This window comes from Geotrypetes seraphini, chromosome 8 (assembly GCF_902459505.1).
Source record: "Geotrypetes seraphini chromosome 8, aGeoSer1.1, whole genome shotgun sequence".
NCBI lineage: Eukaryota > Metazoa > Chordata > Amphibia > Gymnophiona > Dermophiidae > Geotrypetes > Geotrypetes seraphini.
The window spans coordinates 80,928,004-80,940,320 of NC_047091.1; positions in this window are offsets into that span (position 1 = coordinate 80,928,004).

A 12,317-nucleotide genomic window follows, 5' to 3' on the forward strand; every position below is an offset into this window, starting at 1 on the left:
GTTTTATTTTTTTTTTTTTGGCTTTTCTGCCTGGACAGCAGGCTGGACTGTATGAAAGTATGCTTTTGTCCAAGTCTCCTCAACACAGAGGGACTGCTGGAACCCCAGTGCTGCAAACTGAGGGAAATAAAGAAAAGCTGAACTTTACCACTAACGCAGCCTCCACTAATTATTTCACTGTTTCCCAGTGGGAATCCTCCTGGGAGCGCCTGGTCCCCACGCCTGGGGCGGGAGCTGGGTTGCCAGCGCTAGGCTTAACCCCGGCCCCGCCACAATATATGCAGACGACATCTCCATCCTCACAGCATAACAAATGAAATCTCAAAATACATTACTCATATAATGACTGAAATAGAACATTGGACAAGCAACTTCAAACTGAAACTTAACACAGAAAAAACAAAAATCTTCCTTGCAAGCCCCAAAAAAAGAATGACCATGTCATCCCCACCACAAACCACTGCACTGGCTGTCAGTCGAGGCAAGAATATTATTCAAGTTCTCCTGCATATGTTTCTACAAACCCAAGCATAACCAATTGTAAATACAAAACCTTTCTGGACAGAACCTTCATGCTCCAAGCAAATAAACCACAACATTGGCTAGACAGTCACATTAATAAAGCCGAACTGACCTACAATGCCTTTAGAAAACTCATAAAAACTACCCTATTGGACAGATAGGTCACCTAAACAGAACCTCACCAAGTACTCTTTTTTTTTTTTTTTTTTTTTACAGGTCAGCTCCGAAATTCTTAGCAAACATTATATTTTGTAATTTTGATTCCCAATAGTCTGTGTACTCTGTACTCCCTCTACATATTGTAAATCGCTGAATGTTCAGCTCTCTTAAATGCAAACCGCCCAGAGTCGCAAGATTGTGGCGGTATAGAAGAACAAAGCCATTACCATTATTATTATTATTATTACTGGAGCGAACAAAGTCTCATCTGTCTAGGAGGTGGAAAATCCTAAGTGTCTTTATGACCCATTAGAAAAACAATATCACAATGCAGGAATTTTTTCAATAAAAAAAAACAATGTAACAATGCAGAAATTTTCGCTTACCTTACCTTATAAGCGAGGTACATTAATAATATACAATATAATCTTATACTCTATAAAATCTTATCTAAGCAATAGACGAGAAAGCGCATGCAAAGAATAGCACAGATGACAGAATGCGCAGACGTTTCTATAAATCCACAATAGAGACTTTCCAAAAGTCTTCACTTAATTTCATTCTTCCCGAAAGAATGGATTTTCACGGCGGGAATTTACCGAAAACTCCACATTAATATTTGTCCTTACCAAAAGGACAGTGTCCTTGCCAAAAGGACAGTAACCGCGGCGGGTTTACCGAAAACCCTACAATTTAAATAAAGGGTTGGAACATGATGCCAATACCTGTGAGTATTAAAGAACAGAATTCAAAATTCAGAAATACTCACAAAATATTGGTAATGTCAAGTCCATCCCGGACGTAGCCCCCAAATTGAAACGAACAGGATCCGTTTCTAGGCCCCGAAATAACATTCTGTCATCTGGAGGCAATTCCCCTTAGAAAGAAAGATAGATAGCCAGTATTCTAAAGAGATTTTTGCCTGGTTTATTATGAGTCTGCAAAACATTTATATATCTGTTACATATCAGTGGTAACCATCACAAGAAAAGGGGGATGGACAAGAGAGGGGAGGGGGTGCGTGAGCAGGATATGTACTTCATTGTTTAAATCTTAAAGGTATTAAGAGCTGTGGGGGGTTGAGCCTTCCTGTCTCAGACAACTAACCTAGTTAACATAAATTAAATGACCTCTTCCCAAACCATTAAGAAAGTAAACACCCAACATTCTACATTTGATTACTTCCAGCATGGACAGAGACAGAAAACTTAAAATGTGTCCTTTCATAGACAGAGACAGAAAATCTATCCTTTCATTACAGAAATCCTGAAAACCCGACTGGAATACGGCTCTCGAGGACCGGAGTTCCCTACCCCTACTATAGGCCAATCGAGTATTCTGAAAAGTTGGTACAGTCAACATACATGAGTCCTTAGAGCAGGGGTAGGGAACTCCGGACCTCGAGAGCCATATTCCAGTCGGGTTTTCAGGATTTCCCCAATGAATATGCATGAGATCTATTTGCATGCACTGCTTTCAATGCATATTTATTGGGGAAATCCTGAAAACCCAACTGGAATACAGCTCTCGAGGACCGGAGTTCCTACCCCTGCCTTAGAGCAAAGTTGTCCTGCACTTTTCCTCAGATTTCACCCTGGCTTCCTGCCTGGTCCTACATATATTCTTGTTTACAGCAGCTGCTTTCACACTCCCCCTTTCCTCCTTATGCAATATAACTTGGGGTCAGGGGCTGCTGCTGACTCAGCAGCTCCTCCAGGCAACAGAAAACTAAAAGGCAAAGGGCTGGGCTCAGCGCCAGCTGCTCCCAGCCAAAACTAAGCCCTGTTTACAGCTAGCAGCTGCATCTCCCTTCACAAGCCTCCTGACTGCCGGCCTTTATTCCCTGGGTTCATATTTTCAGCTCAGGGTAACCATTTCTTTGTAAACACGTCTGTTAAGAAATCCACCTCTTCCCCCTCCCATGTCCCTAGATCCTCCTGTACCAGAGCTGTATTCATACAATGTTCTCTGACCTGGTCAGATATTCCCTCCAAGAACTTCCATGGAAATTGGGGGCCAGAGAGAAGCTGAAGGAGTCATTTAGTCTACCACCCAATACCTACCACCAGCGCCTGGACCCAGGCTGTCTGTGGATGTTTATTTTGATTAAATACTATATACACTGCCAGGGGAGAACTGACAGTGATCTGGGCTCCTGGGCATTAAGGGGCATGGGCCCCTAAGCTAGGGTTGCCAGATTTTACATTTATAAAATCTGGACCCCCCTAGACCCGCTCCTAGGCCCACCCATCCATGCCTCATTAGGCCCCAGTCCTGTCTCTAATCCCGTCCTCTGTTATCCCCTGCCCACTGCAGTGTCAGGAAATGCTAAGGTAAAAAGATGTTTTGGGGTTTTTTTGAGTAGACCTAAACTGAAGATAGGAGTATTCTGCTTGTAAAGTACTGTAGGAGGAAGGAATTCCATAGGAAAGGGCAGTACTGAAAAAGGCTGACAGGTACTGGGCCCCCCCCCCTAGGTTTGGGATAGAAGAACGGGCATAGTTGCACCCTATAGTTGGAATGCAGTCATGGCTGGGCTCATGCCCTTGTTCAGGGGTGTCCAATGTCGGTCCTCGAGGGCCGCAATCCAGTCGGGTTTTCAGGATTTCCCCAATGAATATGCATGAGATCTATTTGCATGCACTGCTTTCAATGCATATTCATTGGGAAAATCCTGAAAACCCGACTGGATTGCAGCCCTCGAGGACCGACATTGGACACCCCTGCCCTTGTTGAAGATCAGGTGGCTACATTTGTGCTCACATTGTAGAAGAGGCTGGGGATATGGGATGTGCCACAGTCTCATGAGGGGGGGGGAAGGGAGAAGATTGGAGCCATTTCTAGACTCCCTCACTTACCTGTCTCTGGACCTTCTACAAAGACCAGATTCCTCCAGCAGATGCCATTCCCACACTTGAATCTGACCAGCACTGGAAATGTTTTTGGAACTTTAATATTATGATCAAAAGTCCAAATTTTTTTTAATATTAGTAGAACCACTGAAGAGGGCAAGGACTTTTCTTGACTACATTCAGGGAAGTTAAGGTGGCCATTTTAGAAGGCTTGCTAGTTAATAGGTTGAGGTCAGGGATGGATGTTGACAGTGCCATTTTACAAATAAACAGGAGGATCCCATGGTCTCCCCTTCTCAATTTGTGCTGCAGGGCTTTTATCCAACCTAAGTCACAACAACTTTAGAAAAGCTGCTATTTGCAGATGTAGATGTGCAGTATACATAGTTATGAAGAGGGTGTGTTATAGGCATAGTTTTGGTGGGGGAGAGGAGGACTCCTGTTGTGTTGTATTGATAAAGTAATTGGAATATGACCTAATTTATTTAACATCTTTTATAAGTGATAGCAGCCCCTGGGGCAGTTCTTCCATTGACAGGATTACTGAGACTTTTTGACAAGAACTTTGTGGAAGGGAAGTTGTATATAGTTATTTATTACAACTCTGGCTCTGAGTATGCAGCATAATGTGTTTTGTCTTATTTTTTTAATCTGGTTTCTCCCCTTGTTTTATTGTGGGCTGTCACTACTACTTGTATTATTTTGCCTATTTATCATTTTTCATTCAATTTTTCTTACTCTGAATTGAATTTTCATTTTTCAAAAATAAAACCAGCCTGTCAGAGTGACCAGAACTTGAGGCTCACCCTTTCTTTGCCAGTCTTGGGGCCAAATTCCTGTTAGCTAAATTCAGAGGCAGGTGGCAACTTAAGACCAACCAATTTACTGAGGCATGAGCTTTCAAGAACCAAAGTCCACTTATTAGCCATGGTCCATATTTGAACTGTGGAAGACCTATGGATCCTTTCCTTTGTCCACTGGAGATCTGATTACATCCCACAATGCTTATTCTTGAGGGCTGAGGTAGAGTAGCCAGGAAGTAGGGCAGGGATAGGGAACTCTGGTCCTCGAGAGCTGTATTCCAGTCGGGTTTTCAGGATTTCCCCAATGACTATGCATTGAAAGCAGTGCATGCAAATAGGTCTCATGCATATTCTTTGGGGAAATCCTGAAAACCTGACTGGAATACAGCTCTCGAGGACTGGAGTTCCCTACCCCTGAGTAGGGGAAAGGAATCCTTTATTTTTTGTTTTCATTGATTTACCATGACACTCAAACTTACAGTAGCTCTGGTGGCTGCATGCTCCCTCACCCTAGGGGTAGGGAACTCCGGTCCTCGAGAGCCGTATTTGTCAGGTTTTCAGGATTTCCCCAATGAATATGCATGAGATCTATTTGCATGCACTGCTTTCAATGCATATTCATTGGGGAAATCCTGAAAACCCGACTGGAATAAGGCTCTCGAGGACCGGAGTTCCCTACCCCTGCGCTAGCCACTCAGCTTTTGAACTATTTTTAAATATGTTTTTTTAAAGAGTTTATTTGGCTTCTTGGCCTGTAATATGATCAGGATAGCAACGGGAACCACTCCACAAGGAACAATATCTAGATTGAACTTTAGAGAGGAGTGGGCACTAGGACATCCTGCTCCATTGTACTGGCCAGTGGGTGGTCTGTGCTCTTTCTCCTGGTTAACATGGGAGAGAGGAAGGGAAGGGGGGGGGGGGGAGGAGAAGGTTACCTTAATCTATTCCTGCACAGTAACTTTCCATGGCACTACTCCAGCCTGGGACTTGCCTGAGCACAGGTTGGATAAAAGCCCTGCAGCACAGATGGAGAAGGGAAGACCATGGGATCCTCCTGTTTATTTGTAAAATGCCACTGTCAACATCCCTGTCCTCAACCTTTATCTTTTCTCCATTTTGGGGGGGGAGGGGGGGTTTCTGGGGAACCTTCCTTATGGGTACAGTATCTAATTTTCGAGTTCTGAAGTGGAAGTTTATGTTTTGCATTTCTTTTTAAAGATGTGATTATCGGCCTTTTCTATTCTGAGCTGCAAGAGTATTTTTCTGTCTCTAGATCTTCTTATGGGCGTGAGTTTAGAGAGGAAGTATCATACTTTGGAGCTGGGGAGACAGGTGTTTAGTTGTTTGTGAGAGATAAGAGTGGAGGAGGATAGGAGTAGATCCCATCCTGTGTTTAAGAGCTTCTGGGGAATTAGACATTTCCTTTTTCCTTACCCTGCATCTTCAAAGTTATCATCAGTGAAATTTGCTTCTATCCCTGAGTGTTGGACCCACGTTAAGAGGGGAGGGGATAAGGCAGGAGTAGGCAATTCCATGCTTCCTTGAGATGCAAATCTATCTCATGCATATTTATTGTGGATATCCTGAAAAGTGTAGTTACTTACCTGTAACGTAGGTTCTCCGTGGACAGCAGGATAGTCAGCCACATATGGGTGTTGTCCCAACAGCTCCCAATTTGCGGATAAGCTCTCCAATAGCTCAGAGAGATTTTTTTTTTTTTTTTCTCTGAGTACGTGCAGTGCCCGGGCCCCACTGGGCATGCCCGAGCCCTACCCATTTCCCCCTGCTTCCCCCTAATCCCCTAGCTGTGGCCGGGTCGGCCGTATGGGGAGGCGGGTGGGTTGTGTGGCTGACTATCCTGCTGTCCACGGAGAACCTACGTTACAGGTAAGTAACTACACTTTCTCCTAGGACAAGCAGGATGAGTCAGCCACATATGGGTGATTCCCTAGCTGAGGGATGTACCGACTGGACCTGTGCCTTAGCGCTTTGTGCATCCCTCGCCTGGTTGTGGAGGCCGAGCCGGGCAGGGTAATCAGGCAAAGCAGGTGAAGTTGTGGAATCAAGGTTTTAGATAAAGTGCTGTGTTAACTGAGCAATAATACTCACAGAACAGTGACCTTGTCAATGACAATCAATAAACAGTGAGAAACCAACTGGTCAACAGTGACAATTCGTACTTGCATGTGAGAATTCATACTTGCCTATTCCACATTCAGTCTAGACAGGAGTGCTGGAAGACCTACTTAACTCACAGAACAGCGAAACTGGTCAATGAAAATCAATGAACAGTGAGAAACCAACTGGTCAACAGTGACAATTCGTACTTGCATGTGAGAATTCATACTTGCCTATTCCACATTCAGTCTAGGCAGGAGTGCTGGAAGACCTACTTAATCAATATCTATAACACCCTACTTGATCAGTGTTTGTCGATATTTATAACACCCTACTTGATCAGTGTTCGTCAAAGCTGTGCTAGTGGTTGCTGTCCCTCCCGGGAGAGAAGAGCCACTTCCAAGATTGCTCAGCCGAATGCATTTGGAGCGTGGAATGCTATGTCGAGGCAGTAGTGCTTGGTGAAGGTGTGCATGGAGGACCAAGTGGCTGCATCGCAGATGTCCCCTATTGGTGTGTGGTGCAGAAGAGCTGTTGTGGTGGCTATGGCTCTGCGCTGGTGGGCGTTGGCTCCCACCTGTGGTTGACGCTGCGCTTTTCTATAGGTGAAGAGGATGCACTTTTATATCCAGCGTGAGCGCTTGCGTTTGGTGGCCGAAAGTCCTGGTCTGTTTTGGTCGTAGGAGACGAACAATTGAGGCTTGTCTAATCTGCTGAATAGTCAGGGCCCGCACACAGTCCAGGAGGTGTTGCTGAGGTGGCAGTGTGCCTACCTGTGGGGAGATGTAGAGTGCCGGGAGGCATGCTGAAGCCACCTTCAGCAAGAATCGGGGGTGGGTTCTGGGTACCACCCTGTTCTCATGGAGGAGTGTGTCAGCCGACACGATGGTCAGGGTTTTCCCGGCCAGGAATACGGGATCTGCCTCCCCCAAAGGTTTGAAGGGGTTGAGGTGAGCTGATGTGGCACCAAGTTGAGGTCCCATTCGGGCGGTGGTGGTCTGACGGAGGGTGCAGATTGGACAGTCCCTTCATGAAATTTTGTGATTACTGGATGCCTCGACACTGGTTTGTTGTCTAGGCCAGCGTGGTATGCCGCGATTGCACTTAGGTGGACCTTGATGTAAGTGGGTTTTAGGTCCCACTGAGATAAGCTCAATATGTACTGCAGGATGTCTGGTATGGGGGAGTTGTAGGGGTCTCGCTGTGTGTCTGTGCACCGGTAGTGGAACCTTCTCCATTTCAATCCCATAGCATTTTCTGGTTGAAGGTCTTCTGGTTGCCATAAGTGTGTGCTCCACGTCTTGAGGTAGGTTCATCCTCTCATCATTCATGCGGTCAGGGCTAAGGAACGCAGGTCGTGGTGGAGGGTAAGGTTCCCGCGTTGTGTTATGAGAACTGCACTGATCGGGAGGGAGGAGAGGTGGGAGAACCGCTATCCCTTGCCGGAACGGGAACCATGGTTGCAGGGGCCCGGACAGGGCAATCATGATCACCGTTGTTCTGTCCTGAAGGATCTTCTGCAGGACTTAGGGTATGGCGGGTAGGCGTATAAGAGTCCGTGGTTCCAACTCACAGACAGACCGTCGGGGCTGAGACGGCGATGGGTTGATCTCTTTGCGCAGAAGGTCGAGTATTTTGAGTTCGGTTCGGTTGCAAACAGGTCAATGCTCGGTGTGCCCCAGGTGCTGAAGATCTTCTTCATCGCCGCTGGGTTGAGACACCACTCATCGGGATCCAGCTGGTGGCTGAGTCTTTCTGCCAGGTCGTTCTGCTCCCCCGGGAGGTAAGTTGCCTGGATGGGGCATTGAATGGAGTTGGTGAACTTCCACATGTGGCAAGCTTCCTTACATAGCGAGGTTGACCCTGTCCCTCCCTGCTTGTTGATGTAGTGCATGGCCACCTGGTTTTCTGTTGGGGTGAGGACTGTCCTGCCTGTTTGATGGTTTCGAGGGCATTCTCTATGGCCCTGAGCTCCTGTAGGTATATATGGAGTGAAGACGCCTGTGCGAGGATCAAGAAGGTGTGTCCCCCCTCCATGTTTGGAGGCATCCATGGTGGCCACCAGCTGGTGAGGTGGTGGTCTGGTTTCCCTTTCGCTAAGTTATCTTGGTCCGTTCACCAGTGAGGCGTCTTGTGTATGGGCTGGCGAATGGGTATCTGGGTGGTCAGAGGTTGGGTACACTGGTCCCAGTGACGTCTGAGGTGCCCTTTCAGGGATCTCATGTATAGTCTGGTGTGTTGCACAACAAAGACCGCAGCCGAGACACAGGAGGGAGCGTGCTGACGATGAGCTGCTGGCAGGGATGCACTGGGCTAGGGATGTCATGGCATCGATCTGGTAGTCCCGTAGGACGGCCTTGGTCTGTGTGGTGTCGCTGACTGCCCAGATGAACGATATCCCCTGGGTGGGTAACAGGTGGGATTTCATGTAGTTGATGAGGAACTCCAGTTCTTGGAGGAAGGTTATGGTGGTTGTCGGGGCTGCCAGCTGTCGAGATAAGATAGGACAGGCACCCCTTGAAGGCGAGGATGTGCCACTGCCACACACTTTGTGAACGCTCTTGAAGCCGTTGAGAGTCCAAGGGGCAGGACCTTGTACTGGAGGTGTCTGTCTTGGCTTTAGAAGCAACGATGCCTCCTGTGGGCTGGGTGCATGGAATACTAGCCAATATTCAGGCTGAAACAGGGCCAAGACTGTACCCAGAGAGTGCATCTGGACCTTGTTGTATGCACCTGTTGAGCTTGCAGAGATCCAGGAACAAGCGTTGTCCTTGTCCATGGTGACGCGGGGGTTCCTGGAGTAGAAACCCCTTGGTGATCTCCTCTGTTCGTCACCGCCTCTATTGATTCTGCTGAAGCAGGTCCTCTTCTTGCTGCAGGAAAATTGGGTCGTCAGATGGAGGGTGCCCCGCCCACTTGGGGGGGGGGGGCGGGAGTGGAGACGAATTCGGAATCCCTGCTTGATGATGCTGAGGGCCCACTGGTCGATGGTGATCCTGGGCCAAGCCTTCGCAGACAATCTGATCCTGCTGGGCCGGAGGGTGGTCAAGGTTCTGTTTTTGTCTTGGGGAGAGGGCTGCCCTTGGATGCCCCTGCCCCTCGGGTAGTGCTTGTTTGCGTAGCAGTTATGTTACTGTTGCGAGCGCTGGGGCACAGACTGCTGCCAGTGTGGACTGGCTCGGTAGTGAGCTGGAGTCCCTATCTTATTTTATTTAATTTCTCTCACTGGCCTCCTGATAAAGCCGCATCTGGAACTGGAGCGCAGCAATTCTTGCGCTCAGCATTGCGCCCTCGAAGGTCTTTTTCCCCGTGGAATCCAGGGTTTTTCAGGTCCTTCCCTGACGGGGCGTTGGAGGGGGGGTCATGCTGCCCTGTTTCTCTTAAGCGCCAAGGCTAACGCAATGTCCCTGTATGTCTGCTGCGGGTTGTCGAATCTCTGGGCTGGAAAGATCTGGTACTTCAATCCCAGTCTCCTTGATGTTGTTGCCCTGAAGAGGGAGTCAGCCAAATCTCGTCTCTGCAGTCCAGGAGGTTCTTATGGACTGGAATCGCCACTGTCTGCGTGAAGTACTGGTACAGGTAGTTCAGGCCTTGTAGTGCTCTGTCTTGGGTACTTGTTATCCACCCACGTGGATCTTGAGAAAGGCTGTGAGTTTCTGGAGGGACTTGGGGTGAGTCCTCGTTTGTGGGTTTTCTTTTTTTTAATAAATTATTTATTTATTTTTGTGGGTGGTGACTCGGGGCGTGGCTGGAGGCTGGTGTGTTGCTTGTTCCTCCGTTGCTTGGGTGCATAGCATGCCGCTGGAACGTGCCATGTTGTTGTGCGTGGCTCCCTCTAAAGGGGGGCATTTTGGGGAGTGTTGCCCGCTGAGAGAGGAGTGGGTCAGCAGGAGGATTAACTGTTGCTGCTGGTCCCACCCCTGGTGGTTCGCAGGTTCATGTGCTGCTCACTTAACTGGTTGGGTGACTCCATGTACCCCACTGACATTCTCTGTCATTCTTGAGAGGGGAGAGAGCCTGCAGAGAGGGGGCAGGATGCACCCCTTCATCTGTGCCAGTGCTCCTGGTTGCGTTTCCCACTGTGCCTAGAGACAGAGAAAGAGGAGTGATACTGCCTCTTCAGTGGGCTTCTCCTGCTGTACTGCCTATTGTATATTAAACAGTAAAGCGCTGCATATGCCTTTCAGTGCTATCGAAATCATAAATAGTAGCAGAGTCCCTCATGCTGGCTGGAAAAGCATCTGAAGTGCAGTGAACTGCTCTTTAGGCTGAGGAGTTTCAAACCCCCACCTTTGGAGAGGCATGGTCTAACATGCCGCATCACTGATGATATCAGCACCCTGCTTTGAAAGGCAGACTCCTCGTTCCCGACATGAGAGAGAGAGGGGGAGGGGTGGGAAAGATGTAAACTGCAGACTCTGCAAGACCCCAGGAGGGAAAGAAGCAGTTGGTTTTGTTTTTTTGTTGGTTTTTTGTTGTTGTTTTTTTGTTTTCAGCATGTCTTTTACAAGCTGAGGTCTGCAGGTCCCCTCCGAGGGAAAGAAGCATGGGAGTTTCTTTCTCCTTAGATTCAGATTGGGAGGAGGGTGGGGAAAAGCCCTCGGGGCTGCAAAAGATTATCAGAGGTTTTCCCAAAAACAAGCAGATAGGACTTACCTTTGGGGCTGGAGGAGGAACCCCGATCGTCTCCCTGCAGAGGCTGGCTGTACATGGCAGCATGCAGGCTGGAGGGCGAAAACCCCAATCTGCTGATTGCAGAGGCTGGCTTTACGCGGCAGCATGCAAAAACTTCGGGGGAGATCTCTCAGTCTGGAGGACGAAAACCCCGATCTGCTGTCCGCAGAGGCTGGCTTTACGCGGCAGCATGCAGTGACTCCTGGAGAGATCTCTCGGTCTGGTGAGGCTCCTATCGGCTGCCCTGCAGAGGCTGGCTGTAAGCGGCAACATGCAGGGACTCCTGGAGAGATATCTCGGTCTGGTGAGACTCCTATCGGCTGCCCTGTAGAGGCTGGCTGTAAGCGGCAACATGCAGGGACTCCAGGAGATATTTCTCTACCGGGCCGAGTGCAGGTGGGGGGATTAGCTGAGCCAGGGCATCCTGGAGGCTCCTTGCCGCTGTAGCTTGTGGATCCCCCGCTGCTGCAGTCCGATGAGGATGGCTGCTGGAGGAAGATTCTCAGGCCTCACTTCTCTTCATGAAGTCTCTCAGTGCCCTCTTCCTTAGCTTGCATGCACGTGGTGACATGTGCGCACAATGCAAGCAACACGGAAACCTCGAGCGCCGGATCCAATCAGTGGGCGCACAATTCATGAGGATCCAGTGTATTCATCCTTCTCCTGCATCTCAGTCGTTTCTTTAGATGATTCAGGCATCTTCAAGGTGATGAGTAGAAAAGTTGTAATGGAGAGCTGTAGAAAATCCGACCGATGGGAATGGGCGGAAACTAAAGACTGGGGATTAGGGGGAAGCAGGGGGAAATGGGTAGGGCTCGGGCATGCCCAGTGGGGCCCGGACACTGCACGTGCTCAGAGAAGAAAAAAAAAAATAAAGTCTCTCTGAGCTATTGGAGAGCTTATCCGCAAATTGGGAGCTGTTGGGACAACACCCATATGTGGCTGACTCATCCTGCTTGTCCTAGGAGAAACCTGACCTGGCTCCGGCTCTGGAGGACTGGAATTACATACCCTTGAGAGAAGGGGAGTAGTCAGAGGGGCACCATGCTTGCCCAAAGCTCAATTTTCTGACTAGATTTGTGGGTCCCTTCCCAAATTTCTGACTCGGGTCCTGGTATGGGACCCCCCCCCCAAAAAAAAAAAAAAAAAAAAAAAGGAATTTTTTAAAACTAATTACTCCTCTTTG